A 19,240-nucleotide genomic window follows, 5' to 3' on the forward strand; every position below is an offset into this window, starting at 1 on the left:
AGTGTTGAATTCCTGATAGCCAAATGGTGAAGAAAGAAACTAAGGCCAGCTTGTACTCGATGAAGGTTTTACTTACAGAATGAAACAGTGAAAGTGGAAGGAAAACCAAAATAGAAATTGCTGGTGAAATTCAGCAGGTCTAGCAACATTTGTGGGACAGAAGCAGATAACTCTTTATCAGGTGAAAAGGTAAGGTCACTGTAATCAGGTGGCATGGTGGCTCAGTGGTTAGCACTGCTGCCTCACAGCAGTAGGGTCCCAGGTTTGATTCCAGCCTCAGACAACTGTCTGTGTGGAGTTTGCACATTCTCCCCGTGTCTGCATGGGTTTCCTCCCATAAGCCAAAGATGTGCAGGTCAGGTGAATTGGCCATGCTAAGATTGCCCATAGCGTTAGGTGCATTAGTCAGAGCGGGGTGGGTTACTCTTCGGGGGGGTCGGTATGGACTTGTTGGGCCAAAGGGCCTGTTTCCACACTGTAGCGAATCTAATCTAATTTATAATCCCATGAGGCTGCTCTCTCACTTGAAGGTCACACCTCAGGTGAGTGGAGGGTTTGAGACGGCAAGTCCTTCATGGTAATCTAAGCTACTATAGTGTTTTTACCAGGCCAAAAATGTTTAATGCGGACGTGAGGTGGATATTCCAGGAGTGATGCAGCTGGACAAACCACTCAGCTTTAAGCAAAACAGAATTTATTTACACAGAAACAAAAGAAAAGAGAATTTAGAATAACAGCTTATTTGATAACCCTATCAACTCTATCGCAACTTAACAAAGCTGTTCCAATTCCCATAAAATCCCACAAACATACCCCTTTGCATATGATAAATTCAAACACAGGTTCTTACAGACAGGAGTGATTTAAGAGAGAACATTCAGGCAAGACCTCTGTTTTCACTGTTGCTGCTTCTCTGCTACCCCTCCCCCAGCCAGTAGCTTCTGACTGCTGCTAAAAACGGAACCAAACTAGAAAAAACCTGAACTGGGAGAATTGGCCACTCCCCTTTCATTGTATAACAGTGGGAAAAAACCTAAGGACCTCCTCTGATTGTTGACTTAGGCAATGTCTATTAGCCATTTCAGCACCCCTGACTTCATAACTCCTTTTGAAATAAAAAAACCAAGGACAGCATAACCTTGTTAAAGGGGCCGCACTGTCACAATAGGAATTGATCCTTTACTGTTGGCATCATTCTGCATTGCAAACTACGACAGGTATGTAGTTCCTGATTCCACTTGACTTCTTTGTTATTAAGTTTCTCTTTATACAGAGGGTGATTGTGCCATCGTGGTAGCATAACTGGAGTAGTAATCCACATCCACAGTTAATGTTCTGAAGACATGGATTTCAGTCCCACCATGATAGAAAAATAAAATCTGATAATATTTTGAATTAAAACATAGTAGGCCACCATTGTGAATTGTGTTGCTGGAAAAGCGCAGCAGGTCAGGCAGCATCTAGGGAACAGGAGAATCGACGTTTCGGGCATGAGCCCTTCTTCAGGAATGAGGAAAGTTGGTCCAGCAGGCTAAGATAAAAGATAGGGAGGAGGGACTTGGGGGAGGGGCGTCGGAAATGTGATAGGTGGAAAGAGGTCAAGGTGAGGGTGATAGGTCAGACTGGGGTGGGGGCGGAGAGGTCGGGAAGAAGATTGCAGGTTAGGAAGGCGGTGCTGAATTTGATGGATTTGACTGAGACAGGCTGGGGAGAGGGGAAATGAGGAAACTGGTGAAATCCGAGTTCATCCCTTGTGGTTGGAGGGTTCCTAGCCGGAAGATGAGGCGTTCTTCCTCCAACCGTCGTTTCGCTGTGGTCTGACGATGGAGGAGTCCAAAGACCTGCATATCCTTGGTGGAGTGGGAGGGGGAATTGAAATGTTGAGCTACAGGGTGGTTGGGTTGGTTGGTCCGGGTGTCCCAGAGGTGTTCTCTGAAATGCTCTGCAAGTAGGCGGCCTGTCTCCCCAATATAGAGGAGGCCACATCGGGTGCAGAGGATGCAATAGATGATATGTGTGGAGGTACAGGTGAATCTGTGGCGGATATGGAAGTTTCCTTTGGGGCCTTGGAGGGAGGTGAGGGGGGAGGTGTGGGCGCAAGTCTTGCACCTCCTGCGGTTGCAGGGGAAGGTGCCGGGAGTGGAGGTTGGGTTGGTGGGGGGTGTGGATCTGACGAGGGAGTCACGGAGGGAGTGGTCTTTACGGAATGCTGATAGGGGAGGGGAGGGAAATATATCCTTGGTGGTGGGGTCCGTTTGGAGGTGGCGGAAATGGCGGCGGATGATGCGCTGTACATGGAGGTTAGTGGGGTGGTAGGTGAGGACCAGTGGGGTTCTGTCCTGGTGGCGGTTGGAGGGGCGGGGTTCAAGGGCGGAGGATCGGGAAGTGGAAGAGATGCGGTGGAGGGCATCGTCGACCACGTCGGGGGGGAAATTGCGGTCCTTGAAGAAGGAGGCCATCTGGGATGTGCGTTTTTGGAACTGGTCCTCCTGGGAGCAGATGCGGCGGAGTCGAAGGAATTGGGAGAATGGGATGGCGTTTTTACAGGGGGCAGGATGGGAGGAGGTGTAGTCCAGGTAGCTGTGGGAGTCGGTTGGTTTGTAGTAGATGTCCGTGTTGATTCGGTCGCCTGAGATAGAAATAGAAAGGTCGAGGAAGGGGAGGGAGGAATCTGAGACTGTCCAGGTGAATTTGAGGTCGGGGTGGAAGGTGTTGGTGAAGTGGATGAACTGTTCAACTTGCGCCCACACCTCCCCCCTCACCTCCCTCCAAGGCCCCAAAGGAAACTTCCATATCCGCCACAGATTCACCTGTACCTCCACACATATCATCTATTGCATCCTTTGCACCCGATGTGGCCTCCTCTATATTGGGGAGACAGGCCGCCTACTTGCGGAGCGTTTCAGAGAACACCTCTGGGACACCCTGACCAACCAACCCAACCACCCTATAGCTCAACATTTCAATTCCCCCTCCCACTCCACCAAGGATATGCAGGTCTTTGGACTCCTCCATCGTCAGACCACAGCGAAACGACGGTTGGAGGAAGAACGCCTCATCTTCCGGCTAGGAACCCTCCAACCACAAGGGCTGAACTCGGATTTCACCAGTTTCCTCATTTCCCCTCCCCCCAGCCTGTCTCAGTCAAATCCATCAAATTCAGCACCGCCTTCCTAACCTGCAATCTTCTTCCCGACCTCTCCGCCCCCACCCCAGTCTGACCTATCACCCTCACCTTGACCTCTTTCCACCTATCACATTTCCGACGCCCCTCCCCCAAGTCCCTCCTCCCTATCTTTTATCTTAGCCTGCTGGACACACTTTCCTCATTCCTGAAGAAGGGCTCATGCCCGAAACGTCGATTCTCCTGTTCCCTAGATGCTGCCTGACCTGCTGCGCTTTTCCAGCAACACATTTCCATCTCTGATCTCCAGCATCTGCAGACCTCACTTTCTCCACCATTGTGAATTACTGTTTAAGAAAATCTAGTTCACTTTGAGGAGGAAATCTGTTATCCTTACGAGGTCTGGCCAAAATGAGACTCTTAATGTGGTTGAATTTTTACTACTTTCTGCACTAACACAGCAAGCCAATCCGCCATATCGATAAGACAAGCTTAAAGACTGGAATGGTACCAGATGGATCACCCTGCATCAACATAGAGGTCGGAAACGATAATGGCAAACCCAACCCTGTCGACCCTGCAAACTTCACCTTCCTGACATCTGGGGTTTTGTGCCAAAATTGGGAGAAATGTCTCACAGACTGGCTAAGCTATGGCCTGCTATTTTCTGTAAGGTATGATTCCATGAGCATGACAATGTCCCAGACCTAAACATCCCAGCAATGGCAGCACAGATACAGGAGGGACTGACCCTGAGAGTCCTCAGTGTTGACTCTGGACTCATGAAATTTCATGGGATTAGGTCAAAGGGAGTAACCAAACCTCCTTCCAGTTACAAACTGTCACCACCTACCTTTCCAACATCCAATCCCTTAGCTGAAAAGTCAGTCCTCCTCTGTTTTGAACACTATTTGGATAGAGCACTAAGTGTGAGCACGACACAGAATGTACAGACGAGAGGTTGCAATACTATCACCACCAGTGGCTCAGTAGCACCAATACTGGACTGAGTTGGATCAGTCCTAAAGAACATACCAGCTAAGCTGGGATTGTAGTATGATGTAGGATAACCAACAAGAAAAAAATACTTGATTTTAACTTCATCAATCTATCTTTTGCAGATTCCGCCATACATGACAATGGCAAAAGTGAGGACTGCAGGTGGTGAAGATTAGAGTCAAGAGTGTGGTGCTGGAAAAGCACAGCAGGTCAGGCAGCATCCGACGAGCAGGAGAATTGACGTTTCAGGCAAAAACCTGAAAATTTATCATCATCCCTTCCTTATGAAGGGCTTTTGCACAAAATATCGATTTATCTGCTCCTCTGATGCTGCCTGACCTGCTGTGCTTTTCCAGCACCACACTATTGACTCCATACATGACAATGTCAATGGGAGTTATGACCACACAGTCATGATGAGCTGATCACGTTGTGTGTCATTATCACCGTGTTAAATGGGACAGAGTTCGAACAGCTCTAGCAATTTAAGATTGGACTTCAATGAGATGCTGTGGACCATTGGCAATAGTAGAAACATATTCAATCAGAATCTGTAACTTTATGGCCTGGCAGAGGTCACTCTGCCATTAACATCTATCCAGGAGATCAACTATACGTCAATAAAGAGTGCAGGAGGGCTTACCAAGAGCAGCACCTGGCAAAATACAGTGTCAACCTGGTGAAGTTAGATCACAAGTCTACCTGCATGTCAGATAATGCATGCAGCATTAAATAGACTGTTATATATGATCCAAAAACCAATGGACTAGATCAGATCAGTCCTGTCACATCCAGTTGTAATGGTAGTGAACAATTAAACAACTAATTGGAGAACAAATATCATCATTATCAGCAGTAGTGGAACCCAGTATATCAGTGCAAATGACAAGCTGAAATCGTATATCCATCTTCAGCCATTGGTGACAAATGGAAAATTCATTTCAGCCTCCGTCTGTGAGACTCACAATCACAGTTGCCAGTGTTCTGTCAATTCGATTCTCTTCACTTTATGTTAAGAAGCAGCTCAAGGCTCTGTAACTACTATGATTTCTGATAACTTGAAGGAATTCTGTGCCCTTAGCCAATCCTCGAATATTCCTCAGAACAGCATTGTGGATGTGCCTACACCCAAAGGATTGTATCAATTCAAGAAGACAGCTCACCACCACCCCCTCCAGGGTGATTAGTCATGGGCAATAAATGGTGGATTGTCTGACTTTGACCATAGCCCATTTCCTACATCACTCCCCTGTCACCTCTGCCTTTCCCCTGACCACTCCAAGCAACCATCCTTTGTCTAAAGCAGACGAACCAACATGAATCTCCTCATTTGGGCATGATACCAATGCAGTGGTGCCCACAAATGCATCAGGGCAGCTTCAGTGTTTCGTATTGATGATGCCACCCTCGATCGCCATCCTCATCACATTTTAGATACTTACAGGTGCTGTAACAGTAATTTCATTTGATGTCACAGCCAACAGTACCAGAGCTGCCACTAATGAAAACTACACATCAGCAGAAGCTAAGACAATGAGCCTGTAAGAAGTATCTTATTGATATAAACATCTGAGTAGCTTGTAACTCAATTCTGCAGTTCCGCTTGTCAATAGCCTGACACTTCAGTGAGTTTCTCCTTCTTGCTGTAACAGTCTCATATATCATACAGATCGATGAGTGGGGGAGCTAAGCCAGACAGTGAAGTGGGGCTTTTCATGGGAGGGGGATGTGCTGCAGTAGTTAATTCCCTTGCATTCTAAGGAAAATGACCACTGCCCCGGCCTTTGTAAATATTGGTCTGATCCTGTCACTTTTCATGTAAATTTATCACTTTAATGCCTCGTAGTTCATTAAATACTTGAGTCTAGGCAGCTGCAGTGTAAATGCCATCCATTGTATCTCTCCCCAGAGCAAGAAAGAGTTTAATGAGAAAACAGTAAATTGAAAAGCAGTATTAAATACCTGTTCACTGTGCAAACATCATCGAGATTCTGTCCCCTGCTGACATGTATGAGCACTCTGGTAATGAATTTTGTGTCTAAGTCTGTTTGAGAATCAGATGAAGATGATTCAACAGTGTTGGAATACTAATGAGAACCCAAAGCCAGTCAATCAGATATATAATTCAACATTCAGAGCAGTCCACAGCCTTGGGGGATCAATTCACCTCAATATGAAGCCATCTGTAAAAACATTTTTAAAATTTAAATAGCACCTTCAAGAGGCAATGCCAGACAGCATTTAAGGGTTAGAGACCAAATGATTGATTAAAGAATTGAGTGTTAACCAGCATCTTGAAGCAAACAGAGGGAAGGGTAGATAGGTTTAAGGAGGCAATTCCAGACCTTCGGGCCTAGGTTGCCATTGGCAACCAATAATCTGAGTGATGAAAACTGGGGAATGTGCAAAAGGACAAATAGGTTCACTAATGTCCTTTAGGGAAGGAAACTTCTAGCTCTGGCATATGCATGACTCCAGACCCATAGCAAGGTGGTTTATTTCTTCTGGTTTTTTTCACATTCATTCATGGGATGTGGGCATCATTGGTTAAGCCAACATTTATTGCCCATGCCTAATTGCTTAGAAAGCAGTTAAGAGCCAACCACTTTGCTGTAGGTCTGGAGTCACGTGTAGGACAGACCAAGTAAGAATGGCAGTTTCCTCCCCTGAATTATATGAGTGAACCAGATGTGTTTTTCTGACAATCGACAATAGCTTTGTAGTCACCATTAGACTCTTAATCCCAGATATTCGTTGAATTCAAATTCCATTTGTCATGGAGGAATTCAAACTCGGGTCCCCAGAACCTTACCTGGATTACCAGTTTAATGATATTACCACTAGGCCATTGCCTCCCCTATTCTTGTGAAAGAATATGCTGATAAAGAAGGATGGGATGATGTTCACAAAGATGACGTTCATAAACACCAGCTTTAACCAGTGAGGCTGAATGTCCTGTAATTTCTAAGTATTCCGATGGGAGCTTTCTCAATAGATTCATGAGTAGGAAAATTAAAAAGAATTCTATACTATGTCTCTAATCAATAAGGCATGTTGACAAGAGTAACCACCAATGATTAATCCATCAGTTTATAAAGTTTCATAAATGAGTATCCAATGCATATTCCAAATTTTTATCTTTATGTACACCTTAAGTCTATTGTTAAACAAGCTAATAGCAATTTGTACATGCTTCAGAAACTGAAATATCATTCTGTCTCAAGGGAATTGGCAGGGGAATTAATTATCTGACAGCAACATGGCATGTACAACATTTGCTAATGTTGAGTCAATGTCAACAGTAGGTAAACTGATCATGAGCAGTTTTCCTTAAATCGCTGGCTCTAATTTATGCCTTTTATCTAACCCAGGAACTCCAGGTATCCCACAAGCAGTAGTTCAGGAAGATGCTGATGACTGCTCAGTAGAGGTTGTACAATTTAGCAATGCATCTTCACAAGCCTCCAGCTGTCTACACAACAGCTCAATACTCACCCTTCAGTGGGAACAGTCAGCAAGATGATTGAGTTTTCACACATGCAGTGACTCATATGTAGCAAATGGAGACAACAACAGCAATACAGAGGTTTAATCTTAGAATCATGGAATCCTTACAGTGTGAAAAGAGGTCATTTGGCAGATCGAGTCTTACTGACCCTCCATAAAGCATCCCACTCAGACCCCTGCCCTATCCCCATAACCCCACATCTACCATGACTAATCTACCTCGCCTGCACATCTGTAGACACATCAGGAAGTTTAGCATGAGTAATCCACTTGCATATCATTGGACTGTGGGAGGAAACAAGAGTACCCGGCAGAAACCCACACAGACCTGGGGAGAATGTGCAACTTCTATGCACTCACCCAAGGTTGGAACCAAACTCAGGTCCCCCGCACTGTGAGGCAGTAGTCCTAACCACTGAGCTGCCATGCTGCCCATTGTTGTTCATCATATGTGAATATATACAATCTCCTCAGCCAGGCCCTGGAAGGAGCCAAAGGTAAATAGGTGAGAGTCAGGGCACAATTGACAGCCCATAGTAAAGAGTGACCATCCCAACTCCAGTTGGCAGTTTCACATTCCAGTGGGCTACAATTATCCCTACCTCCTCATTTGCTATCCTGAGCCCCCTGAGACCCTCACATTCCAACTTGTCTAGACGGTTTTCCCTCAGCTTTGCAGAACCTATTTGCTGGATGTGGCCTCCTGTGATCTGCCCCTTTCAGCTGAGACCACCCCTCTCTCACCCCCCTCCAGTGGGACTGCAGGCCCTGTGAGTACCTGCTGCTCCTGATCCATTTGTAGCTGCTCCAACCAGGCTGTGGAGCTTAGACTGCCCCAAGGTCCAAGGGAAACCAGCCACACCTTACTACGTGTCATGACCGTGTCCTTGAGTGGGTCGCAAACCTTGCTGGTCTCCACCTCCTGAGCCATTGCCCCACTAATTTGCTCAGATCTTCACCCTCATCCATCAAGCCCAGACTGGAAGGGTGATTGTAACCCTTTATTCCCTCTTTAGACCAGATGAGATTCAGGTTTCTTTGTTGAAATGCCTCTTCATGCATGCGTGAGAGATGCACACAGCAAAAGCTGGCAGACAGCTCAAACTTTATTAATAACAAAAGTTTTATTGCTATTTTTACTGATAGCAAGCTTTTCATCATCTATTTCTATAGATTATAATTGCCAATCGAAAGGTTATGCATTTAATCATCTATTTTTCTATCTTGCAGTGTTCACAGTCTACATTTGAGGCTAGAATACATGATGATATTATTCAATTATATTAAAGCCCATGCAACTAGATGGCACAAGTTTAGAGTGAGAAGGGAAAGATTTAAAAGGGACCTAAGGACAGCTTTTTCACGCAGAGGGTGGTGCATGTATGGAATGAGCTGCCAGAGGAAGTGGTGGACGCTGCTACAATAACATTTAAAAGGCATCTGGATGGGTATACGAATATGAAGAGTTTAGAGGGATATGGACCAAATGTTGGAAAGTGGGATTAGATTAATTTAGGATGAGTTGGACCGAAGGGTCTGTTTCCGTGGTGTACAGCTCTATGACTCCAAGTGATTATATTATCCAACTACATGTTCACATTTTCGAACTGTAAGAACATCTAAACACAGGGAGGTAGCTGTGATTACCAGAAAACCTATGCTGCTCCCCTCTTTCAGTGCTCATTGGAGAGGATGAATTTCCCCACTCCCCAACCACCAGACCAGCTGTTGCTGATGGGTCATACCCTTTTGTTTTACACAATTACTGAATGGAGGTCCCAGGATGTGGCCTCTGGAATGCATAACCAGCTACTTGGAGTCTGAAATGAGAGTGTGAGACTGCCGGACACCAAATCAAGGATACCAGGCCTTACAAACCTCTCCTATATAATCCCTTGTCCCCATCATCTTGGCTCTTATCTGACAGTCAATGAAAATGCAATATCAGCTGCCTTCCTGTGGTAGGTCAGAACTCCAAAGCACACATCAGATGCTCAAACCTACAAAGTGTAGGTGTCTCCTTCTAAGTTGAAAAGGTAGCCTCTCTGCCTAACTGCTGTGACCAAATTCTTTCACGCAAGTGACAGAGAAACAGCTGTGGGATGTCTGTACTTATTTCCTTCAACAAAATGCCTTGACTCTCTGCCCCACCCAACCCTCCACGGCTGCTACGTTCTCATCTTGCTTTCTTTGTTAAGTTCCGAGAAGCCCACAGTTAAAGCCACATTGTTTTCAAGCAGTTGATCGAAATTGCAATTGAAATTGACGAGCCTGCCTCTCATGAAGGGAAGATGCTCACAGCCTGGAGCATTGCAGGTCAATGTGGAAGGTCAGCAGGATTCAGCCACCATACCGACAAGTTTCATTTTCCAGACCTCAAACCACTTGTGCTCCACCCAGCCTCTCTCAGAGGACTATTAATATTTGTTATTCGAATTTCAGCAGACATCAGATCATTGAATGTATCCAGGCTGAATTCGATGGAGTATTGATTGATGAAAGAGACAAGACATTTAAGGAGTGGACAGGAACATGAGGTTGAGGCCACGTCAGATCAACCATGATCTCATTGAATGGGAGAGGGGCATTGGAAAGGCAGAATGGCCTACTGTTCCTCCTAGTTCTTACATTCCTCCTGATTTCAAGCGTAAAGAACTACCACAGGACAGATGTACCACACAGAGACCGAAACTCAATGAACTGTACCTCAACAAAGGGTTAATTCATAAAGGCTGCTGAGAAAGAGAATAAAGAAAAACAAACTGCATGTATGTGTTTCTGTGAACAAAGGAATGTTCCTTTCATTTCCCACCAATCAGCCCTGTCATTAACACAGGATACATTGTTGAAATTTAACAGAAAACATAATATTATGTTAACAGTAAGAATTTAATCCAACAGAGCACCATACTTGAGAGATGACAATACGTTGACTTACAACAATGATGGAGATATATCAGCTCTGTCGTAAAATATTAACGACTCCAGTAACTTGACAATGTAAGAGCAAAGCTGAGTAGTTTATTAGAAGGAGATATGGAAGAAAAAGTCCAGGGATGATCACAAATTCTGATACATCTATGTTTACATTCAAGTCTTTCATTCCTTGAATACTGTGGTTTAAATGGAGATGAACCTTTACAGAGTAGGTCTTCTGGACAGTGAATTAGTGTATAGGAAAACCTTTGATCATAGGTATCTTGATCAAAACCAAAGAAGAGCTTACTTTATGCCACATATCCTAGGATGTCCCAAACACGGTCATATCCAGCTAAAGCTTTTTGAATATTGTTTGTCCATTATGTAAACCATCAACCACTCTGTGGTCACAGTGTGTTCTATTCATAGGTTGCATTGCAGAAAATCACCAGCTGTCTTCAATAGCAGCCCCACCCAGACCCACAATCTACACAATTCCAGAAAGGGTGAAGCAGAGGCTTAGTGGCAACATCACTAGACTAGTAAATCCAGGAACCCAGATTAATGGTCTGGGACATGGATTTGAATCACATCACAGCAGGTGGTGAAATTTGCGTTTGATGAAAATCTAGATCATGTAAGTGACAATTCTTGTAAAATCCCAGAAGATTCACCTTTGCTTCATTGAGGAAACCTGCTGTCCTTATTTGGTTTGGCCTACAGATTCACAGCAATGTGGTTAATTCTTAACTGGCCTCTGGGCAATAGGGATGGAGAATGAATGCTGGCCCAGCCAGCGACTGCACATCCAATACATTAAGAAAATGCACCTGTTGCAAATGGAAGGTAATGACTTCATCTCCAAATTCATACACAATCCTGAATGACAATGTCTTCATTATTATGGCATCAAATGTTTGAAACAGTTTTCCTAATGGCACAATCAGAGACCCTGCCATACACAGTCAGAGACCCTGCCGTACACAGACAGAGACCCTGCTGTACACAGTCAGAGACCCTGCCGTACACAGACAAAGACCCTGCTGTACACAGTCAGAGACCCTGCCGTACACAGACAAAGACCCTGCTGTACACAGTCAGAGACCCTGCTGTACACAGACAGAGACCCTGCCGTACACAGACAAAGACCCTGCTGTACACAGTCAGAGATCCTGCCATACACAGACAGAGACCCTGCTGTACAGTCAGAGACCCTGCCGTACACATTCAGAGACCCTGCTGTACACAGTCAGAGATTCTGCAGTACACAGACAGGGACTCTGCCGTAAACAGTCAGAGACCCTGCTGAACACAGACAGGGACCCTGCCATACACAGTCAGAGACCCTGCCGTACACAGACAGAGACCCTGCGTACACAGACAGAGACCCTGCAGTACACAGACAGAGATTCTGCCGTACACAGACAGAGACCCTGCCGTACACAGACAGAGACCCTGCAGTACACAGACAGAGAGCCTGCAGTACACAGACAGAGACCCTGCTGTACACAGACAGAGATTCTGCCGTACACAGATAGAGACCCTGTTGGACACAGACAGAAACTCTGCTGTACACAGTCAGAGACCCTGCCGTACACAAACAGAGACCCTGCGTACACAGACAGAGACCCTGCAGTACACAGACAGAGACCCTGCTGTACACAGATAGAGACCCTGCCATACACAGAGACCCTGCCATACATAGACAGAGACCCTGCTGTAAACAGTCAGAGACCCTGCCCTACACAGACAGAGACCCTGCCGTACACAGAGACCCTGCCGTACACAGTCAGAGACCCTGCCGTACACAGACAGAGACCCTTCCTTACACAGTCAGAGACCCTGTCGTACACAGTCAGAGACCCTGCTGTACACAGACAGAGACCTTGCGTACACAGTCAGAGACCCTGCCGTACACAGACAGAGACCCTGCGTACACAGACAGAGACCCTGCCGTACACAGAGGGAGAGACCCTGCAGTACACAGAGACCCTGCCATACATAGACAGAGACCCTGCTGTACACAGTCAGAGATCCTGCCGTACACAGACAGAGACCCTGCCATACACAGAGACCCTGCCATACACAGGCAGAGACCCTGCCGTACACAGAGACCCTGCCATACATAGACAGAGACCCTGCCATACACAGTCAGAGACCCTGCCGTACACAGTTAGATACCCTGCTGTACACAGACAGAGACCCTGCCGTACACAAACAGAGATCCTGCAGTATACAGACAGCGACCCTGCCATACAGAGACAGAGACCCTGCTGTTAACAGTCAGAGACCCTGCAGTACACAGACAGAGACCCTGCAGTACACAGACAGAGACCCTGCTGTACTTAGACAGAGACCCTGCAGTACACAAACAGAGACCCTGCAGTACACAGACAGAGACCCTGCCGTTCACAGTCAGAGACCCTGCCATACACAGACAGCGACCCTGCAGTACACAGACAGAGACCCTGCCGTACACAGAGACCCTGCCGTACACAGAGACCCTGCCGTACACAGAGACCCTGCCATACATAGACAGAGACCCTGCTGTAAACAGTCAGAGACCCTGCAGTACACAGACAGAGACCCTTCCGTACACAGACAGCTGTGAGTCAGAAGGAGGTTCTCCATCATCTTCCCAAAAAAAACAAGGAATTCCATTGACCTCGCCAGCAACATTAACTGAATGATTATTTTTATATATGCAGCAGATAATTTTCAAGTCATTGTTAAAACAAAAAAAATGCACCAAGTCAATCAACCACATAGACGAATTAGAATTAGAATTGACTATATTGTCACATGTATTCACATGAGGACAGTGAAAGGTGAACAAGTCACCACTTACAGTGACATCTTAGGTACAAAGGTACAGAGGTACAGATACTTAAGTACACATTCTTAGGGAAAAGAATAGAAACATAAAGAAATAAAATGTTCAGCAATAACTTAGAATAATAGAGCAATTAAAGTTCAGAAAGACAGTCCTTCTAAACCAGTCCACGCCAGGCTTCACCTTGAGACTGGAAGTGGCAGGAGTTTGTGTTCACACTGGGGCCAGGAGTTCGGGTACACGCTGAGGCCAGGAGTTCAAGCCCACACTGAGGCCGGGAGTTTGAGTCCACACTGAGGCCGGGAGTTTGAGTCCACACTGAGGCCAGGAGTTCATGCCCATACTGATGCCGGGAGTCTGAGTCCACACTGAGGCTGGAGTCTGAGTCCATACTGCGGACGGGAGTCTGAGTCCACACTGAGGCTGGGAGTCCAGGTTCACACTGAAGCCAGGATTCTGTGTCCATGCAAAGACCGGGAGTCTGGGTCCGCATTGAGGCTGGGAGTCTGTGTCCATGCTGAGGCCAGGTGCGCACCAAGACCATAAGTCTGTGCCCATGCAAAGGCCGGGAGCCCGGATCCATGCTGAGGCCAGGAGTCTAGGTTCACTCTGAGGCTTGCAGTCCACGTCCACGCTGAGGCCGGGAGTCTGAGTCCACACTGAGGCCTGGAGTCCAAGACCATGCTGAGATGCAGAGTTTGAGACCACGCTGAGGTCAGGAGTCTGTGTCCACTCTGAGGCCGGGGGTTTGATTCCATGTTGAGGCTGCGAGTTTGAGTCCATGCTGAAGTCAGGAGTCCGAGTCCACACTGAAGCCATGAGTCTGTGACCTTGCTGAGGCGGGGAGTTCAAGTCCACACTGTGGCCAGGAGTCCATGCTGACTTTCACCTCACACATCAGTGAGGCCACAGGGAGTGTTTATGGATAGAAAATCTGTGTCAATGTTTCCTGTCATTGACTGTTCATATCATAGCTGAAATATTGCGAGGGTTGGAGGTATTACGGGGGGGGATGTGGGAATTATGGGTGCAACTGTGTAACCCCAGAAAGTCAGCTCTCTCCCATACAACCAAAATGAAGTTGGTCCCAGTCGTAATGCTCTGAGGGGTTAAGTGAATGAATGGTAGGACTTTCTGTTCTGTCCCTTACTGGGAGGAAGTCCTGCCCCCTGGAACGATCTAACAATTGGTTTGCTTCTGCTGTCCCAGCAGCACCAAGAGCTAATAGCTGCATCCATCCCCAAAAGGAACGCATGGCCTAGGGAACACTCCCAGTCCCAGGAAAGAAAACATACCCACTCTATTTTAAGGACACACCCAGAACGTAAACATGCCTGTAGGTGCCACCCAAAACCCAGGCTGCAAATTGATTCTCTCTCCATCACAGATAGAGTCAGACCTGCTGATTATTTCATCCAATTGCTGGGTTTATACAGCACCCACAGTACTTCTGGTTTTGTAAAAGTCTGATCAATTAACTTTTTGTGATTTTTGTTGAAGGACACATTTTACTCAAAGCCAGGACTCAGCATTCTCTCGGTGATGCTGCTTTTGTCTTTTGCATTGATCAACATAAGCATAGAACAGCCGTATCTCCTAACTGTGACACACCAACAAGAGCTCTCCTTACACTGGCATAGTCAGGTTACTTTCATTCATTCATGGGTTGGACGCACTGTTGTCTGGTCCCACAATTATTGTCCATCCTCCATAGCGCTGGGGACAGAGACGGTGAATTACATTCTTGAACCACAGCAGTCTTTGAGGTGTAGGTACAGTCTGAGTGCTGTCAGAAAGAGACACTACACAAATGAAGGAATAGCAATTATAGTTCTTAGTCAGGATGCTGTCTGGCTTGGAGGGGATTCTGTAAGTGGTTGTGTTCTCAAGCATTGGTTTCCTTTGTTATCCTCCATGGAGAGGTCACAGGTTTGGTGGGTTGTGCCAGGGGAGCCTTCATGAGCTACAGTGGTGCATCCTGTCAATGGCACATACTGCTGCCACTGTGGTGAAAGGGGTGAATGTTAAAGATAGTGGATGAGATGCCACACAAACAGGCTGCTTTGTCCTAGGTGGTTTCAAGCTTTCTGGAGTTGCACCCATTCAGGAAAGTGTTCCATCAGGGTCCTGACTCATGCCTTACAGCGAGCGGATAGGCTTTGGGGAGTCAGGAGGTGAGATACTTGCTGTAGGATTCTAAGCCTTTGGCCTGCTCCTGTAGCCATATTATTTATATGGCTTGTTCAGTTCGGTTTCTGGTCAATGGTAAGCCAAGGATGTTGATGGCAAGTGATTAAGTGATAGTGATGTTATTGAACATCAAGGACCAACAGTTAGATTCTCTCTTGTCAAAGGTATATGCATGCCAGCTGTTGAACCCACAACCTTGAGTCAGGGAGGAGAGTATTATAAACTAAGTAAAGGTACTTTAATGTTCTCATCAATGCTGGACTCTAATTCATATGACATCTGTCCTTGTTACCACTTTCTGTCACCCAATCACCAAGAAAATGAATTGCCCTTTCAAACATCCAGATCAAAATACAAACAATCAATGTGTGGGCAGTCAGCTTACTTTCACAGCCTTGAGACCACTCTCACTGGAAACAACTAGTTTAACACAGACCAGGGACTCTCAGAGTTGAACAATTCACTAAATAAACTCACAAAGCATTCAGGGGAAGTTTACTTTAACATTTTCATTGCAGTGACAGGACTTGAACTGTAATCAGAAATTAAACTACTTTAGCAAGTAAAGTTGAATGATTCTCTCAGTAGAGTTAAATACTGAGACAGACATTAGCAGGCAGTCTCGTAATGTGTCTTATAAATCATGCTGTCATTGGCAAGCCAAACAAATGTTGGCTTGCTAAGTGAGATAACCTGCTATCTCACCCCCAGATGCATTGCTTTCTCCTCCTATTAATTTGCACCTTATCAGCTGATAAAACCAAGAGCATACCAAAATCCTAGGAGGGATAATTACTGCACATAGAGCAAAACCGTGAATAAATCATACTTAATTTTAAAAATTGCTAGATCATCATTTCAAACTTACTGCTAAATCTCATCTCAATGATTTGTGTTTTTTTTTGCAGCTTGACTTAGTTGTTTGCAGCTTTGAGTCAAAAGGTTATAGATTCAAATTTGGTCCCAGACTTAAGCACGTAAATTAAGCAGAGATTCCAATGCATTATTGAGGGAGTGCTGCATCACTGAAGGTAGGAAGGCATAGGGTATACTTGCATTTATCAGCAAAAGCATTGAAGACAAGAACAAGGATGTTATAGTAAATTAGTCCACAGCTAGAGTACTGTGTATAGTTCTGGTTGCCACACTATAGGGAGGATGCAGTTGCACTAGAGATAGTGCAGGGGAGATTCACCAGGATGTTCCCGAGTCTGGAACGACTCAGCTGCAAAGAAAAATTCGGGGTTGGTTTTCTTAGAGCAGAGAAGGCTGATGTGTACAGTTACAAAGAGCATTGACAGTGTCGGGAGGAAGAAACCTTCCATCTTAGTACAGGAGTTAATAAGGAGGGTATAAGGTAAATAAGGAGAAGGAGATTTAGAGGAAATTTGAGAAAACATCTTTTCACTCAGAAGGTGCACAGTGGCATTTAATCTCAAAAGACAATACCTCATAGAGTCATAGAGATTCTATACAGCTCAGAAAGAGGCCCTTCAACCCATTGTGTCCATGCTAGTCATTCAGTATTTATCCACTCTAATCCTATTTTCCAGCACTCAGTCTTGTATGCTATGGTGTTTCTAGTAGACATCTAAGTAGTTCTAAAATGCTTGAAGGTTTGCATTACTACCTCTCTCTAAGACAGTGGGTTCCAGATACCCAGAACATTCTTGGTGAAAAGCAAATCCTCAAAACCCCTCAAAACCTCCTGCTACTTCGCTTAAAACTGTGCCCCTGAGTAAAAGGATTTGAGGATTTTCTTTTTACAAAGAGAAGGGAACCTTCAAAACACTTATTGATCCTCTACTAATTGAAAAAGTTCCTCTCTATCCACCCTATCTTTGCACCTCAGATCTTTGTTCACCTTATACAGGACCCTTCACACCAAGGTAGTAGAAAGTGAGGACTGCAGATGCTGGAGATCAGTTTTGAGAGTGTGGTGCTGGAAAAGCACAGCAGGTCAGGCAGCATCCGAGGAGCAGAAGAATCAACGTTTCGGGCATAAGCCCTTCATCAGGATAAAAGCCCTGAGGTCCTGATGAAGGGCTTATACCTGAATCGTTGATTCTCCTGCGCCTTGGATGCTGCCTGACTTGCTGTGCATTTCCAGCACTCCTTCACACCAAGTCTACTCTGCTCTCAGGAAAGCAGCCCAATCTATCATGGCTTTCTGCATCCTTCCTCAGGTGGAATATCCTTCCTAATTTTGGTCATCAAGATACAAGGGAGACGTTCATCCCTCAAAGCTGGTTAGAGAGACTTGAGTTCATAAAGAAACTATCAATGATAGTTTAAAAAAAAACCAGAATAATACTTTCGAATGAACTATGGCATTAAGACAAAGAGGTTTCAGTTTCAAACTAGCATAAGAAAACTTTAGAATTGATGTTAGGAAGTTTATCTTTAGGTGAAAAGTGAGTGTGTCGAGTGGATGTTTGCATCTCTCATCAGAAGGAAAAAAATCTCACTTCTAGAATCATAGAGTCATAGAGTCATATAGCATGGAAACAGATCCTTTGGTCCAATTAGTCCATGCCAACCTCCCATACTAATCCTACTTGCCTACATTTGGCCTGTATTCCTCTAAACCTCTCTAAGTGAAGTACTTATTGTAAAAATTTTTTTTTTGTAAATTAGATTCTCTATAGTGTGGAAACAGGCCCTTCGGCCCAACAAGTCCACACCGATCCTCCGAAGAGCAACCCATCCAGACCCATTCCGCTACATGTACCCCTTCACTAACACTACGGGCAATTTAGCATGGCCAATTCACCTAACCTGCACATTTTTGGACTGTGGGTGGAAACCAGAGCACCCGGAGGAAACCCCACACAGACACGGGGAGAATGTGCAAACTCCACACAGACAGTTGCCTGAGGCGGGAATTGAACTCGGGTCTTCTGGTGCTGTGAGGCAGCAGTGCTAACCAAATATCTTCTAAATAATGTAACTGTACCTACATCCATGGCAGTTTCATACTTTCTATGGCAGTTCATTCCACACATGAACTACTCTCTGCGTAAAAACGTTACCCCTCATGTCCATTTTAAACTTTTTCCTCTCGCCTTAAAAATACACCCTACAATTTTGAGTTCCAACACCCGAGAGAAAAGACCCTTGCTATTTACTTTTTGTATGACTGTCATGACTTTATGTCTGTAAGGTTACCCCTCAACTTCCCTCGTTCCATTTAAAAATGTTCTCACCTATCCAGCCTATTTTTATAAATCAAACTCTCCATTCCCAGCAACATCCTGGTAAATCTTTTCTGACCCCTTGCCAAATGAAGAATATCCTTCCTATAGCAGGATGACCAGATCTGCACATAGTACTCCAGAAGAGGCCTCACCAACATCCTGTACAAACCTCAACATGACGTCTCAATTCCCATACACAAAGGTCTGAGCAATGAAGGCAAGCATGTTAAATACATTTTTGACCACCCTGTCTATCTGTGATGCAAATTTCAAAGAATTATGTACTCGAACCCCTACATCTCTCTGTTCTACAACATTACCCAAGGTCTGACCATTAATCATGTAAATCCTACTCCTGTTTGTTTTACCAAAATGCAATACCTTGCATTTATTCAAATTAAACTCCATCTGTCTCCTTGACGCAATGGATCAAGATTTCTTTGTAATCTTTACTGTCCACTATACCACTAA

This window comes from Chiloscyllium plagiosum, unplaced genomic scaffold, assembly GCF_037043375.1.
Source record: "Chiloscyllium plagiosum isolate Xiang-an unplaced genomic scaffold, Cpla_swu_hap1 HiC_scaffold_17, whole genome shotgun sequence".
NCBI lineage: Eukaryota > Metazoa > Chordata > Chondrichthyes > Orectolobiformes > Hemiscylliidae > Chiloscyllium > Chiloscyllium plagiosum.